The following is a 17830-nucleotide window of genomic DNA, read 5'->3' on the forward strand; positions in this document are numbered from 1 at the left end:
TTTAAACAGTGTTGGAATCGTAGGCTTAGGGCAACAAAACCACCTAATAGTGTCAGTTTCTACAATTTTGAATAGTCAACTGCATGGTGTCTCCTATGATTCAAGGTCCTCTGACAGCTAAGGCAATATAAAAGATGTCAGAGTGAATATTCCTTTTCTTATTATAGTCAGTAGGGCATTCATAGTGAATAAGTCTACTTTCATAGTCTGAGATGTTCTGATGGCAGACAGTTTTAATCTTCATTAAGAGGTATCTGCTCTGAAGATAACCACATTCGATACTACCGGGTACCAGGACTCAGACACTCCTGATTTTCCTAACTGTTCATTCACACTCGTCATGTGCTTCCCTTTAGAGAGGCAGAAGCCATTCACTGTTAGCACCGAATGCTCTAAGCACGCACATCACCCCAGTTTTCATACAGCACCACTGGCTTTTCGAGCAGTCTCATGCCTCAGGGTACTACTGCAGCCTCTTGCCAAGGAGATCTATCCTAATCTCTAAATTTCACGGAAATCATTATGCCTTTGAGAGGTAGCAGATGAACAGGTGACACACATTTCTTTATAGTACATGGAGAGCTGAGACAGGCACCACTTTGTGGTCGCTTGCCAGCATGGCTGCTTTGACAAGAGTAGAAGAGACCCTCTTCCCCCACCGCCCCACACAAACACACGTGCGCGCATACACACACATGCTGCTTTCCCAGCTGTGTCTTGGTGAGTGCCAAGTGTAATTATGAGTCTGCTAAGCTCAAGCTCCTGGACTAACAGAGAGGAATGAGCTCATAAAGAGCTTCACTGGGCTCTGCTTTAACTATATGTAAAGCCACCCATTTTTAGCAGTACTGTCAATTCCATTACAAGTCTGAAAAATAGACACCTCATAAGAGAACTGTGTCAGTGCTGAATTTAAACATGGAGACAGGAGAAGAAGCTATGCTATCATCAGTGAGCACCTCGTTTTGCCTCTCTTGGATAATGGAAGACATGATTTAAATTTAATGCCCATAAGGCTTGCAGTCAGCTTGATTTTGGGTGACTGACAATGAAGAACTTGATCCACCAGCTCTGAGTTCACTGCTGTAAAGGTGCAGCCCTGACCAAATTGCACTAGTAAGTAGAAACACAGTATCCCACACTCATGCTTTCTTTCCTCTCCTTTCCTCTTCCTTCTCCTCCTTCTCTTTTAAAATTTAACTTTACAGATGACATAGTGAAATGATTGAAGTGTCACCCAAGGAGACCACAGTCCCTCTAGTATAGTCTAATAAAACATACTTGAGACCATAAAAACCTTTTGGTTGTGCTACATGTATGAATGCACACAAAATTATCTAGCAATTCCGTGTATATACAACTGCATGAGAATAAAGACCTGACTGTTCCATGATTATAAAAGAAGGGGAAAACCCGTACACTTTCACTATTCAACCGAAAGAAACTCACTGAGCAAATCGTTAATAGTCATGGCAGGGTTTTTTTCAGCTTTTGGATTGGTGATTACTTAAATGAGTGTACATATTAATTTAGAAAAGCAAGAACCAAAACATCAAATATATAATCGCACTTTGAAAACATAAAATTCACTGTCTGTCTTATCCATGTCCTCACTATGTATGCAAAGAGAAAGGCATGGGGAATGCCTTCTGAGATATGGAAAAGGTTCTACATGGGTAGATATGAAGGAAGGAAACAAAGGAGGTTACTTAAGCAAGCACAAGGACACTTAGATGTAAGTCCATGATATAATCAACTGTGGACACATACCCAAATCACGTGGATACTCCTTCAATTGACTACATGTTTTCAAATGTAATAATTTCATTCATTTTTAGGGTCTATAAAAGCAAACTATTCTTGAGTCATATAATAGTGAGTTCTTTCCATTACAAATATTTGTCATGTCTTCTCTCTGCTCTCTCTCTCTCTCTCTCTCTCTCTCTCTCTCTCTCTCTGCTCTCTCTCTCTCTGCTCTCTCTCTCTCTGCCTCTGTCTCTCTCTGCCTCTGTCTCTCTCTGTCTCTCTCTTTCTGTCTCTCTCTGTCTCTCTGTCTCTGTCTCTGTCTCTCTCTCTCTCTTTCTCTCTGTGTGTGTGTGTGTGTGTGTGCACGCACACACCCATGTATGTGTGACAAGATGTGCTTTTGACATGATGTATTCCTAAAACATTCTTAAGACAGATCACTGTATCAAGTTTAGTTATCTAAAACAGAAATATGAATAATCAGGGTAGGGTAAATATTCATTTTGTATGCATTTAGATATGAGAATTTTTTTAAAATATATGTTCCCATTAACTCAGTGGCTTGGTTTGTATCACACTTTATCCAACAATAATATTGTCAGTAACCATGTTAGTTCAAACAAAACCCTGCACTGGACAAAGCCTCAGACAGGTTTGCACAGAACTGACTCTTGTAGATAAAGTAGACCCTACAGGCGGGAAGAAGAAAGAAAGGCATGGGTGGTGACGAGAGCAAATAATGAATTAGTGATAACACACACAATGCCTTCTGAGTTATAGATCATAGAATTAAAATAACAATTAAAAACCTACCTTGTTTTGAAATTGAAGTCGTGTTACCCACAGTTTTTTCTCTAAGTACTGACTGATAACTTCTTAAATGAATAAGTCGTTTATTTTGTTCATTTCTCTTCCCCAAATACATGGCTTACACATTCTTCTTAGATTCTTAATTCTGAATTCTCTTCCCCTTTGAAGGGCTAGAGGGAGATGTGATGTTGATTAACATGCAAGCTTTTTAATTTTTTTCAAGGTTACATCTGGACACTTAAATTACTGACCATACTTGTGTTTATACTTTCTCAGGAGTCTTAGCTTTCAAGAGGGTCTTTTTTTATATTACTTCTGAGTGTTCATTTAAAAAATACCAAATAGCTAATGACTTTTAATAACAAAACAAATACTGGATTAAGCTTTAGGTAAATTAATTTCAGAGAAATCAAATACTTATCTGTGCAGTGATTGTATCTTATTTGCTTTTGATATAAATTTAAAATCAATATTTATTGCATTTGAGATGTGTTAGCGTTTATTTTGAAAGTCAAATATTCAAAAAACAAAAGCAGCAGGCAGAATTTTATTTTACTAAGTTTTGAGGCACTGTAAGCATATTTCAAAAATGAAAGGTAGGGGTTGGGGATTTAGCTCAGTGGTAGAGCGCTTGCCTAGCAAGCGCGAGGCCCTGGGTTCAGTCCTCAGCTCCGAAAAAAGAAAAAAAAAAGGAAGGTAAATAAAATTATAATGTCACCGGTGTATTTTATCTAAAACATTACTATGTTACAAAAATTACATTTAAATACCCAATATTCATGTGGCATTTGAAGTAAACCTATCATGTAAATGTTCTCGGCTTAATTTCTAGATAAAGTATACTATAGTTTGTGTATTTCTTTTTTTTTTTTTCCTCTGTTACTTTCTGCAGCTGTTCTCAGTCTGTGGGTCACAACCCCCACAGGAGTCACATACCAGATACCCTGCATATCAGGTAATTCTGTTACAGTTTATAACTGTGGCAAAATTACAGTTATGAAGTAGCAACAAAATAATTTTGTGGTTGGGGTCAAGATAACAACACGAGGAGCTGTATTAAATGGTATTCCCATCAGGAAAGTGGAGAAACACTGACTGATTTTATAAATGGTGAACTTGAACAGGAACCCAAGGGACACTTAAATTTTCTAGAACATACTACTGTGAATGAATCATGGGTAAGATCAAGCCTTGCAAAACTATTTTTATGACTGGAAATCCCTAAGAATTAGAAATGCAATCATGTATTCAGTTGTTACGCAATGGAAAGAGATAACACCGATATCATTTGGAGTATACAGTGCACATATAATTTCAGATGGAAACTCTATATCCTCGTTCTCAGCCAGACAGCATAAAGCGAAAACATACCAGTGCTCTGTGGGATGACCTAACTAACTGGGTCAGGAATCCACAGCTGAGCGAGAAGACAGGCAACAGGAGTTTGTAGTCTGTGTTGCTTGCAGCCAGAACAAAGAACGGGAACTGCTCAGGGCAGTGCTCTGTAAGAAGGCTCCTTAATACTATCCAAGAAATAAATCTGCCACCGGCTATGATCAGGAATAGCTGCTCCTGAGATTCAGAGTTATTCCTTAAGATTCAGAGTTTGGTGATAAAATGGAACTGGTGATTTGTACCCCATTTAACGTCGGTTTGTTTTCAGCCTTGAATGACAGTCCCACCACCAGCACTTTGTTAGACTCCCGCCTCTAGATTTTTGTATTTTTATTTTTAATTAGCTATGTTTTTATAATGTATAAAGTTCTATTTTATATCACTACCCAAGGTATTTATATAGTATGAGAGAAAGGAGAGAGTGATAGAGAGAGAAAAAGAAGGGGTGGAGGAAGAAGAGAAGGAGATATGACAGGCAGGAAGGAGGAAAGGTCAAACTGAAAAAAAAAACTGAAAAGGAATGAGATAATCTCCTTGGTTTTCTTCATAAAATGAGGCATAGAACCTTGACAAGAAGAGGAAAAATAAAACAGAATTGATGGTTCTCTAGTGTAAAATAAAGATATTTTCCCATGGAAATATAAGCATTTTCTTGGATTTATGAAATGGTATTCATATTAACTCTTATTTAAATATAAGTTTCAAACCAAAACTACGCTCAGAAGTTTCTAGCAGTAGGTAGCTCATGTAAGATGATGTGGCAGTCTAAAATTATGCTTTAAGCAAAATCTGGGTTGCGTTTTCAGTCACAGGTTTGTATTACCTTTTTGTGATGTTCATGATTTGGGCTACAAATTAAAGCAAATGAAGGAACCGTTCATCAAGATGTTACCATAGTAGAAGAAAAAAATATCCCGAAGATGATTTTTTGAAGGATGTTACCTTTTAACAAGACATTAAAAACATTTTACTAATAATTATTAGTATATCTTTATTGATAATTGAGTGAAAAGACAAATGTTTCTACATGTGTTGGATCAAAACTTTATTTCAATTGGTTGTTTTTTTTTAATCAATTATGGAAAATATTGAGTCCAGAATTATGAACAGCAACAACAATCACTGTTCGATGCTAAAGCCTTCACTGGAGAGATATAATCGTTTGAAAGCGTTGGGTTCAAATCAGGAAACTGGACGATGGACCGCACCTCTGCCCACTCCCAGCTTCCGCCTTCTTGGACTGCTAATGCGGTATTCCTGTTATCCGGAGATCCACTATCGAACTGTAGCTGCGGCTCCACCCGCTCAACTGGAGGGGGAAACGTGGTAATACGGTAAAAGAAGCACTTTGTAAATCATCCTTCAAATGCTATCCTGGGAGGAACCAGATAGAACTACGAATCTTAAGTGTTTAGCAAATAATTTTAGCTGTGCATTCTAAACGCCGTGTTCCGCCTTTACCTAATTACAGAAATATGTGCTGCAGTTTGCAGAACTTCGCCACTGTCATAACTTTCCTTGAAGTTCAGCCAACCAATGATAATAAAGCTGTCACGAGATTAAAGGGGGCTGCAAGTCATTGCTTCTGACATTTATATGTAGCATGGGAAATGCAAACAAGTCTGCGGAGTTATTAGTAATATTATGGGTTTTGAATCCTTAAAGAGCAGTGCGTAAGACATCTGCCTCGACCAGGAAGGTGATACATCCAAACTGTGCTTCCAGGCAGTCCCCGTTTGCCTGGATTCAGGAAACAAAGTCTAAAGGGAGACAAGGAGCAAATTGGATGAAGGATGCTCCTACCACCCTTAGACCGAGCAAACTTAAGGACGTCCAGCTCCCCCACACCCCTGTCCCTTTCTCAGGACCCCTTCTTGGCTTGGCTGCCTGTCCTGAATTTCAGTGCCAGCACGGAACTTGGAGCAGCTGGCATCGTGTCGGGGAACCATAAAAACCGCTCCTCTGAGGTTTCCCAGCTCTGCAGAAGTTTGTTTTTGTTTAGTGCCGGACACTACACAGAAACAGAATTGGGAGGAGGAAAAAACCCCAACATTATTTTAAGTGCCATGGAGAAAATCTATATTTTACCATTGCATTTTTATCCTTTTTTAAAGAAAAAAAAGGCCTCTCTCACCTTTCCTTGGATCATGAAACATTTTTCCTCCCATGACAGAAAAACACTTCTAATGTTTTTAATGCTGGTCACCCACAAGGCTATAGCAATGCCAAGCCTTGCTTCCAGTGTAAAAGCGCTCCTAAGAAACTAATCTGGGTGTTGATAGTCAGCTGTAAATTTGGTCGCTGGTATAAGGCAATAAAATTAAATAATGACAGTTTGTAATTGATACATAATAATTTGCACTCAGGGCTTGTGTGTAACAGCGCAATGGCTAATCTTCACTCGAGCTATCCTGACTGACTCATCTTCTGTCTCATAGAAACTTCACCTTGCAAGTGACTCCAGCAAGGAGGTGCCTGAGCCTTGAGGCACTGGGTTGGCTCAGGTGCCATTAATAACCAATCAAGAACCCCTTATCTGTCAGGCACTGTATTAGGATTCCACAAATAAAACTGCTAAATGTGTGTATCTACCCTGGTCTTATTTAAAAAAAAAAAACAATTGTTTGTTCTTAGCGTGACTAAGCATGCCCACAAGTAAGCTTTGAGATAAATGCGAGTTCGAGCCCACTCTTTGTTTCTAGTGGTTCAAAACACAACCGAGGGATTTCTTAGAACATTTATTTTTATAACTATTATGAGAATGAAGAAGTCACTACACTGTTTAAAATTTTACAGTGATTTTGAAAACTGCTTATTTGTAAACGATCGTGTGCTATCTTCTTAGTTAATTAGAGTTTTTCGAGGAAGCTAATATCAATGGGTGATAATTTTTAATTTTGCGAGCCTCAAATAAATCAGGCTATCATAAATATTCTATTGAGCGTAGCACTTTAAGTCGACTGTCATCGTTGGCTTAGTGTTTAAAGGAGAACACTTGCTGCTGGCTCCATAGCAAGTGGGAGACTGGGATGCAGAAAAAAATGCCGACATTCTACCCGAACCGCTTTTTGAAAACACACTGTGTGTTGCTAGAGTGTACCTAGTGTTCTAATGACACATTACCTGTTCACACTGTATGCAGCTTACGTTACTGTTCAGTTTTTAACTAGTGGTTAGAAACTTCCAGCCAATGGAAGATCATTAAGAGAAAGTAATTCAGAATTACTGAGTACTAAGTTTTAAAAGTATTGACAGCAATGCGTGTTGCGGTGCTAACGTATGCGAAGCAACGCAACGGGGTTCTAAGTTATCCAAGGCAGCACTGGAATTGGAGATTCCTAACGTCTAGAACAGACCTTCTGAGCTTGCACCCAGAGCCAAGGCTTTGCAGACAAAGTTGCACGTGCATTTTCACATGACCTTTCAGGGGTATGACTGAGACCAAGGAGGTTTTGCAATAAGAGAGAAGAAAGGGGTCCCACAGAGGAGCAAAGCAGAAGTGTAAACAGAGGAGGAGGCATCTCAGGGAAGACATTTGAATCTGAATGGTGAGTTAATGATTCAATTAGTTTCCCACTTTGTTAAACTACATTAATCCTTCTTTATCAGGTCCCCATATTGAAACTCTTTGAAAAGAAAACTGCAAAGGATCTTAAGAAAAATTCTAAGAGCTATAAGCTTTTAGATTGTTAATGCTTCCCAAATACACGCTGCCCACTGGAAACTGTGGAGATATTGTTCTAGGAATCTTAAGACGTGAATGGGGCATGTTCCACTGGCCTCCCAGTCAAAGTGGTTCCTGTGTGAAGTAGGCTTACAAAGTGTGCACTCTGTTTCTAAGCCATGGAAGAAAACAACTATTTCTAATTTAACAAAATAGGAGAAATGTGATTTGAACATAATTGACTATATGTAAAATATTTCCAAAATATGACTGTGGAAAGTTGAAAGGGACAAGGGTGAGATTTCTGTTTTTTCCTGTTATTGTTGCTGTTGGTTTTGAATTTTCTTTTTTTACATTCTATTTGCTTTTATACTTACCTTTCAATTCATAAAACATACAGAGTGGATCCTTGGATTCTTGGATACTTGTTGGCATTTGTCCCTATACTCATCAAACACATTTCATTATGATCAGGCGAACCCTATGCTATTCTCACAATTACATATTGTTTCAAATATTTACAACGTAACAGATGTCAAATTGGTTCACTAAATATATGAAGAGAATGAAGAGAGATGGAAAGCTAGTGAAGCAAATTACCCACCGGCTAGTGAAAACGCAGCCAAGGCGGGCTGCTCATAAAAGTCAAACTGCCCATTGGAATTAATTTGGATGCCGAATTCTGTAGTGCAGTTTATTTTAAATATAAACTAAAACTCAGTTTGTTGCATAAGATATAGTGAAGGCTCACTGGAATATGAGTCAAGCTGTTTAGTTTTAAATTATACCATAAGCATCTAAATTTACACACACACACACACACACACACACACACACACACACACACACACATGCACAATGTATGTGTGACCACTGAGATGCTTACAGTGTATTACATATGTATTATACGTGTATGTACTATATAGATGTATACCTATGGCATCTATAATTACATATTAAACATGTATGTTAGACATCTTTTCTTTTAATACTAAAGTACCTTACAATGAAAGTCTGCTATCATTTTTTTCCACGTGACTTGATATCTTCTAAGTGGTCTATGGGTTGGCATATACAAATTCCAAATGATCAGAATGTTGGGAAAGGACTCATTTCAGAATGTACAGGCAGCCGAGGAACTTCTAGGAAAAGAGAGCAAAGAAAGAGGAAAAGATGAGAGAGAATGAGAACAGAGCCTCACCATGATAGTGGCATGTGTTGAAAATAAGAAAACCACTCTCTGTTACATAATAGAATTTTTGTGTTCTAAAATCAGTGAGTTAGAATGCCGGGTTCTTTCTAATGGATTAATTCTTACAATACTTGTCAGTGAGGTTTTCACAAAGAGTATCTGGTTTACCTATAGAGTACTTTTTGGTCTCTGTAAGTACCAAGGCACTAAAGATATCTATACTTCATAGGAACAGTGACAGAGCTAAGGGGGGGGGGAGATACGGACACGAAAATGAGCAAATTTAATGAAAATGGAAATGGTTGAGGTGATGCTGGAGATCATATCCCTTTTTAATCTCTAACATATTTATTGTTTACACCTATAGCTTTATGTATGATCTCTGTGTAATTCATAAATGATACAAATAAAATTGGCTTTGATTTCATAGAAGTCAGTGGCATAACCAAGGTCAAGCGCACAGACTCTGAAGTCTAACTGCTTGGATGACATTTATCATGTCTCTGTAGCACCTTCTGTGGCAATCTTCACTCAATAATGTGAGTTCAGCTGTAACTCGATGCCTCAGAATTCAATTGCAGAGGGGCAGTTTTGTGTGAAATATGTTAAGTGTGTGCTCATTTTAGCAATACATATATTAAAACAGGACAACACAGAGAAGAGCCCCATGGCCGCTAAGCAAATATGGCACAAACCCATGAGCATTCTATGTTTAAAGAGAAATAAAGTAGTTAACCTTGGCATTTGCTAGGTGTTTGGTAAATGTCAGCTCTTATTCTGTAGATATTGTTGGAATAATATACCATAGGAAGTTCACTTTCTAGGACTGGAAATTATGGAACTCCTTAGACATAAATTAGAATAATGGAAAGTGTTATTTTAGAGAACTCAGTGGAAATTTCCGTGAGTTTTGCTTTAAATATGCAAGGATAGAGAATATGCATTCTCAGGTTAGGCAGTATGAAACGAATTCTATGAACTCACTTATTAAAAACATGCATTATTTCACTCTGGTCACCCTTAAAAAATTATTTTTCAGGGGGCCGGGAGAAATGATTCAATTGTTAAGAGCACTGGCTGATCTTCCAGAAAACCTGTTTTTGATTCCCAGCACTTACTGGATGGCTTGCGACAATCTGCAGGGACAATTCTAGGGAATCCGCTCTGCTCTTTCGGCCTCTCCAGGCACTAGGCAATGGTGCACAAACATGCAGGCACAACACATAAACACAACAATTTATTTTTTTATAAAGTATCCTAAAACAATACTTATGATTTAATTTTTTTCACATTTCAGTTTTTAAATACACACACGTGAGCATACAAGTGACTTTTAGTAGGCCAAGCCTATGTATGACTGTAACCCAGACAAAGACCTTTTCATTTTATGCCTCAGTATGGTATGAGAATTCCGTTAACACATGCAACTTAAAATGAAACATTTCACCCTGCCATCCTATGCTCAGGGCTCATAACTGCCAAGTTAACTATGTGCTGCGGTCACATCCTCCCTACGCGGATCATCTGTTGCCTAAGTCATCACTGCAAGGAACAGAGCAGAAGTTCATGTTTTCTTCGCTTTCCTGGCTCAAAGATGACTTCTCACACTCCATTTTGCCTCATAACAGCTTTCTGGAGGATCAGGCTGCATATCTTTGTGACCCTTAAATGTAACAGAGGTTGAGTGGGCAATCCTCCTTTGATCCCCACAGGGTAATTAGCCCTAATGACATTGGACTTGGTGATCAGTGCAAAGGAGACAAAAGATGCTGTAATGCATGGTTCCAACAATTCTTACCGAATATCCCCTAGGAAGCTTGATGCCAAACATTTACAACTTTCACCAAATTAATAATCGTTTGCTTTTCTGAGAAATAATTTGAAATATGGAGTAGCTTAGTGTAAAATAGATTTGTATCAACAGACTTTAGCAAAGACTGAAGGTCGATTCCTTGGATAGAAACTGAAAAAAAATAGAGAAAACAGACATTGAAAGCAAAATAAAGCCTATAAAAATGAATATTTATACTTTTAAAAATATAATTTTTTACGTTAACTTAGGATTGATGTTTAGTGAGAGTTAAATCATTACTGAAGAGTTTTCTGAACATTTGAATGTTAATTTCTTTTACTTTAGCAGCTAATTTATTTCAAATTAAAATAGTTCAGAAATAAAACATAAAACCCAGCTCTCCTTTTCAAAATAGAGGACCTCAGTCCTACATGGCTATAGGGTGAATCACTCATCAAGAAGCATAAGCAAAACCAGGAGACTTCAAATGTGACTTGTTCCTTGCTCCCGTAATTATTGTATCCACTGTAAAAATTCCACCTGTCCTACCCGTAAACACTGAGAACTTCCATATCTAAGAAAGTAAATGCTGTTCCCATTTCCTCAGTTACTTGGCTCAGGATCATCAATAGGTGGAGCTGGACAGTGACTTTTATCAGGAAAATAAACGTGTCCTATATTTCAGGAATGTCTCTTCTGTGCCCTCCTAAATCCAAACATGGTTTCATTCTGTTCTACTTGCTATTTTTTTTTGCATATATATTTTAGGCTGCTCTCTCATGTCTGGACCTTAAGTCTCCTATATGCACAGTTCTTCTAGCCAGTCCTGCTACCAAATGAGTTTATTTTCCCTTTGTAAACACGCTGTCTGCTCAGACAGTCTTTTCTGGCGTTAATGTATCTTATACTCTGTTGACTGTTTACTTTAGTATTTTCTTCCCAATCTTAAAACCTTGCATTAGTTTCTCTGCGCTCTCCCAGCAATGAGTTCTGAAAGGAGGTGCTTGTCTTACTTGCCTCTGCGATGCGAGACACGGGTTGTGGCAAGAGTTATGTTTGCATTACCATACCGAGCTGAAGTAGGTGACTGCAGAGGTGAGGGAGGCAGGGTGGATTGTAAAGAGTCCTTGAATTCCACTTGGAAAGCATTTCATTGTTTATTAATGTTGAGTTTCAAGACACATGTTGCTTCTTACCAGCAGTTAAGACTGACCCCAGGAGGGTACTCATCATCAATGACTGCACTTTCTAAAAGTTCAAAGGTCATGTGGAGTAAAAGATCCGTCACAGTTCTTGAAAAACAATGGAAATATGGACGGGGTGAGAAGGGGAAATTCAGGCCTGCAAAACACTTTGAAGATGAAAAGCTCTTGCGAGTGCTAATCGTGAGGAAGATAACCAATGGGAACCAAAATAACAAACTCTTCATCCTGGAGGCTGCTACCTCCTCCTTCTCCTCCTTGACTTTTTTTTTTTTTTTTTGAGCTGTGGGATAAAAAGGTTTTGATTTTTCTTTTTAAGTAGCACATTGACTGAAGATGAAAAATGGCATGTACTTAGGTCATTAGTAGGAACAGGAGCCAAAGTCTTAAAGACTATTAATGTGCAGCTTCAGAAAGGTTAAGATAAGGCTGGCTGGCTAGGGGTAAAAGATAAGTGGGCCAACAAAATTCCTGCCTGCTGTAGCAAAGTCCAAGTTGGAGGGGATGGGGAAAACTTTTGCCATTTTGCCCATAGAAATGTATATTGCAGTGCCAGAATACAGACTTCTTTATACAAATTGGTCTGAAATTACTTATAGTTATAAAGGAGAAAAGGCACACATTTTTACTTATTAATGTGTTCAAAGAAGACTCTTATGTTTTTATATGCACATATAGATAAGTTAAAAATATTTAGTAAAATTCTCTCTTCTTAAAACTAGTTTACTTTTTGTAAAGTGTATGTTGCGTCTGTGCGAGTAGGTCACCTATGTACTGCAGAGGCCAGAAGAAGACAGCAGTCCCCTAGGACTGGTATTACAGGCAGTTGTGTATCTGCCAAGCAGAGTCCAAGGAGTGGCACTTGGAACTTCTGGCAAAGCAGCAATAACCATTTATCTCTCTGACCCCTTAAATTCTCTTGAAGTACAATAAGTTCAAGATTCTTTATTTCATTTTAGATATTGGGCTCAAGAAACATGAATCACAACCTAAGATTTTAAACTAACTGGTCGACCCAATATTGAAATATAATCAAAATTCTGTCAGAGTTAGTGTTTGCATTGCAGTGGTGAAACACCATGATGGGTGAGGAAAGGGTTAATTAGGCTTGCATTTCTACATTGCAGCTTATGATTAAGGAACTCAAGGCAGAAACTCAAACAGGTCAGCAACCTGGAGTCAAGAGCTGATGCAGAGGTCACGGAGGGGTGCTGCTTACTGGCTTGCTCCCCATGGACTGCTCAGTCTACTTCCTTAAACAACTCATGACTGCCAGATCAAGGGCACCATCCACAATGGTCTGGGTCCTCCTACATCCATCGCTAGTTAAGTAAATGTTCTAAGGGCTTCCCTACAGCCCCATCTTATGGAGTCATTTTCTCAATTTGTGTTGTCTCTTCTTAGATGTCTCTAGCCTGGCCATCAAATTAACCAGCGAAGGTACTTTGTTTTGGTGATAACATTTTTAACCAGTTTTAGAACCGAGTTAAATATATTCAAAATATTTGTGATCATATCCTGTTAAAGTGTCCTTCATGTTTACTTTAAAAATATGTACATTATTTTAAAAAAAACTAGCCCTCTTCTTCTGTTCAATAGTTATGCATGTGGGAGAGGAAGTTGTGCCTCACTGCCTAGATTATTGTTATGGGACTTAGCAAACTGGGATGAGCAACAGGCCATAGTCAAACAGCCGCTGTCCATGATGGAGACTTCACTGTAGATACTTTTAAGGTCTGATCTTGTTTTGCTCAGATGCTAGCTTATCCACCTACATGCTCGGGCTTTTCAGGAATCTTTGCCAACTCAGGCATGTTTCTGAAATTGCAGAAAACTATAGAGGCAACACTTTCACAGAGGAGACGTTTTTACTCTAAATCAGTCTTTTACACATGGATAGATGACACAGTGGGAGTTTAAGGATATATTTTGGATGGAATATGCACCTGTATGTTGAAGCTTAATATCGTATTTGAAACTAGGGAAGGTTCTCTGAGAGAGATCAAGAGTGTCAAAAGAGTGAATGATTGTCCTTATGCAAGAGGGAAAAAAAGGAGAAACCTTCTTCTCCAGGTCTTATGAAGAAAGTGGGGCAATGCATATATTTAATATACATATGTATATATAAAATTATATATGTATCAAGAAATACATAAGAGTAGAAAACAGGAGTGGCATTACTGTTAAAGTCAACAAATCACTAACATTATAAATGTAATATGATATTTAATTATAGCCAGACAACCTTAGGAAGTCTCTTTCTTGCATTTAATATCAGTCAAATCTATGAAATTAATCAATGCCAATTTAGTAATATATCTATTATGATTAGAAAAAGACTACTCAGTAATTAGAGGCAGACTTATTGGCATCCAGGGACATTGAATTCCTTATTCTAGTTATAGTGCATTTCATGGTTTTCTTTCCAATGTTTGAAAAGGGAAAAATAGGTAATGAATTTTTCTTAAGTTCAGATCAAACATCAACCTGAAAAAAAAGGAACAGAAAATCTTCACAGAATATTACGTAGACACTCTATGGATACAGCAGTTCATTAATTACTGTAATATACTCTTAGTATATAACCATTCAGTTTTCAGAGGAGGAACCAGAAGCTTACAAAGGTTGGGTAAGTCACTAGTAGTCACAAACACCTCTCTAGGCATAACCAGAATTCAAATGAATGATTATTTAGGCTCAAAGGCTAAACACTGAAGCCCTAATCTGTTGCTTGTTGGATTACATCAACAATAGATTAGTATAGGTCACACCACTGCTCAATTTTTTGTTGCCACTTGCACTGTCATTTTCTGAGGACACATTGTTTTATATCTGTGTACGTTCATCTCCAAAGGAATTCCCCTGTGTTGTCACGTGATACGTCAGGTCTCTCCTGCTTCATGCATGCTATGTCATTGGTATGATTTAAACCAGAAGGCAACAGAGTTTTTATGGTCTCTCTCTATCTCTTCTCTAGACAGAAGAAATACCCTCAGCATTGATTTTAAATTATGTATGCTGGGCTCTATTGTTAATGGAAATATTTTTTAATTTAATTTAATTTAACTTCTGAGCAGGAAGACAGAGAATTAGTTCACAAGGGAATAACCGTGTAAAAAGGTTGTATAAGAATTTCTCTTGGAATAATAGAAAGCATCATCCAGAGCAAATTTTCTAAGATTGCTATGAAGAAAGTAGAATACATTTGAGCAAAATCAGCATGTCATGGTCACTTTGGGATCGCCACCCTTTGTTGCACAATCAAATTTATTAAAAAGTTGGAGGCTGCATTAAAAATTTATATTCACATGTTTCTTTTCTGAAAATATATTTGCCTTTCATGTCCAAGCTAATAGTCTACATGAAAAAATGCAGTTTATAATATATTATAGAGCACTGCTAAATGCTTTACCCTCTTAACAATATTTCTGTTAGGCCCGGAAGGGGATAGGAAATCCATAGGAAGACCAACAGAGCTAACCTCCACCCCTGGAATTCTCAGTCTCTGAACCACCAACCAAAGAACATAAAACGGCTGGTTCAAGGCTTCCACACTCACATGCAGCAGATATGCAGCTTGACCTTCCTGTGGATCCCAAACAACTAGAATAGGGGTTCTCCCAAAAGCTGTTGTCTGTGTGGGATATGTTCTACTAGCTGGGCTGCCTCATCTGGACACAGCGGGAGAGGAAGCTCCTAGTCTCACAGACACTTGAAGGGCCAGAGTTAGGGGATACCAGAGGAGCCCCCACTCACTCAGAGGAGAAGGAGAGGGTGTTGGGGAAGGATCGTGAGTGGAGGAAGCTGGCAGGATGTAATGTGAATACATAAAAAATTAAGCTAAAAAATTGTTTCCTTCAATAATACAGTCCAGCATATATAACTTAAAATCAATGCTAATATATATATATATATTTAATTTTTTTCTTGACAACTAGCAAGTTTATTTGTTTTGTTTATACTTGACATCTAAAATTTTAAATAAAAATTATATTGATACACGATATATTGATACATATACATACACACACATATATATATGCGTGTGTGTGTGTGTGTGTGTGTGTGTGTGTGTGTGTATTCCATCCTGGGGAATTTCTGTGTTTGGGGGGGGCTGGGTGGGAAGGAATGATCTAACACATCTATCAAAACTCAGAACATTAGTGCCTCTGAAAATTTCTAGAACAAATGAGAACCAGATGTAGAAAGATAAGGCCATGAGATGATGAAGGCAGTGATTAGAATAATGTGTACTGGATCCAAGGAAAGCAATGAAGTGACACTACCAGAAGGTGAGGAGAGCCAGGAAGCCATCCTTCCTGGAGCTTTCAGAGGCAGCATGGCCAGACACTGACGGAAAACCTGCAGCCACCAGAAATGTAGGTAATAGGGGAAAAGGGAAAAAGGGACTTTAGCAACAATGTATCTAAGGGGGGGGGTTGGTTTATTTATTTTTTTATTTTTATTTTATCTTTTTAGAGATATTAAGTACATATCCTAATTTATAGGGAAAATTCATTAAGGTTCTAGAAATGAACAACATCATAGAGACAGTTAACATTAAAAAAAAAAAAAAACCCTAAGAGGTATGTAATTGACACCATATCTACGTTTTAATTCACAAGGGAATTTCACTTCCTATTATCCTGCAGATCCTATCTTAGTCATCCTTTTGTATTTGTATAAAATAAGTACCTTCTTCATTTTATTTGAACTAGAGAATTATAGGTTTCATAACGTTTTTCTTTAAGTGTAATTCTTTTTCAGTCTAAGTTTTTTTTTCCCCAATTCTATAATCTAAATTCTAAACTGGATTAAGAACTTAAATTGAATGGAAATAAAGATTAAAATACTTGAGAATAACAGGATGAGTGTTAGGCGAGATTTATCGGTAGAGTAGAAATGCACAAAGCTTAGGCGTGCAGAGACATGGGCAAGAACTGTGGAACAGTACGAATGAGTGCTGTGTGCCCTCAGTGCCAATGAGATCATTTCCTTAGGTTGTGATTTTTATCTTTCAGAACTCAGTGAGTTGCTAAACATCTCAGGCTCAGACTACTGAATTTTCTTAAGAAACAGAAGATTGTCCCAGTGTCTCAGGGCTTCAGCTATGGGGACCTAGAATATAGTGTAGAACACTGTAATGGAGTTTTTCCTTGCTTCTTTTTAATTGTTTTATCTCAGAGGAAAGCAACACATTTGGTCAGAAAGACAGCAAGTGGAAAGGCCTGTTTTAACTTCAGAGGTAGTTGCTTTAGAATTCTGGGTACAAACATATTTGTAATTTTTTTTTTTATTAACTTGAGTATTTCTTATATACATTTCGAGTGTTATTCCCTTTCCCGGTTTCCGGGCAAACATCCCCCTCCCCCCTCCCCTTCCTTATGGGTGTTCCCCTCCCAACCCTCCCCCCATTGCCGCCCTCCCCCCATAGACTAGTTCACTGGGGGTTCAGTCTTAGCAGGACCCAGGGCTTCCCCTTCCACTGGTGCTCTTTGTAATTTTTTACAATCTGCACTTAGTCTAGCTACATGTTCTCGGCAGAATTTAGTTAAGTTTGTTTGAACATTTGTGTTTACTTGTGAGGGAGTCTGCATGGGAATGGGTATTAAACTGATATATGTTGGATTAATAACAGAAAAACACAATACTTACATGAGGTTAGCATTTTACATATGTATAGAAATGACGTCATATATAAGGGATGAAGAACCAGTGAAGTCAAGTTTTAAAGAGCTCATCCTCATTTAAAGAGAACATACATGCCATTTTAACAGAGCATACAAAATTGCAGAGTCGGACGACAGATAGAATGGTTGGGACTGAGGCACTGAACTGAGGGAAAAATGCTAAGAGACAGGTTGTTTTGTTGTTGACAGTTGTTTTCAACACAGTGTGAATCTGCGTTGGCATTTCCAGCATTCTGCATGTGGTTCTCTGCCTGCCACAAGGCAGAGGTTTTCCTGTGCCTTTAGGCAACAAGAGGAGATTGGAGAGCCCTTCCTACACTAACCAGTTCTCAATGTCCT

This window comes from Rattus norvegicus, chromosome 5, assembly GCF_036323735.1.
Source record: "Rattus norvegicus strain BN/NHsdMcwi chromosome 5, GRCr8, whole genome shotgun sequence".
Lineage (NCBI taxonomy): Eukaryota > Metazoa > Chordata > Mammalia > Rodentia > Muridae > Rattus > Rattus norvegicus.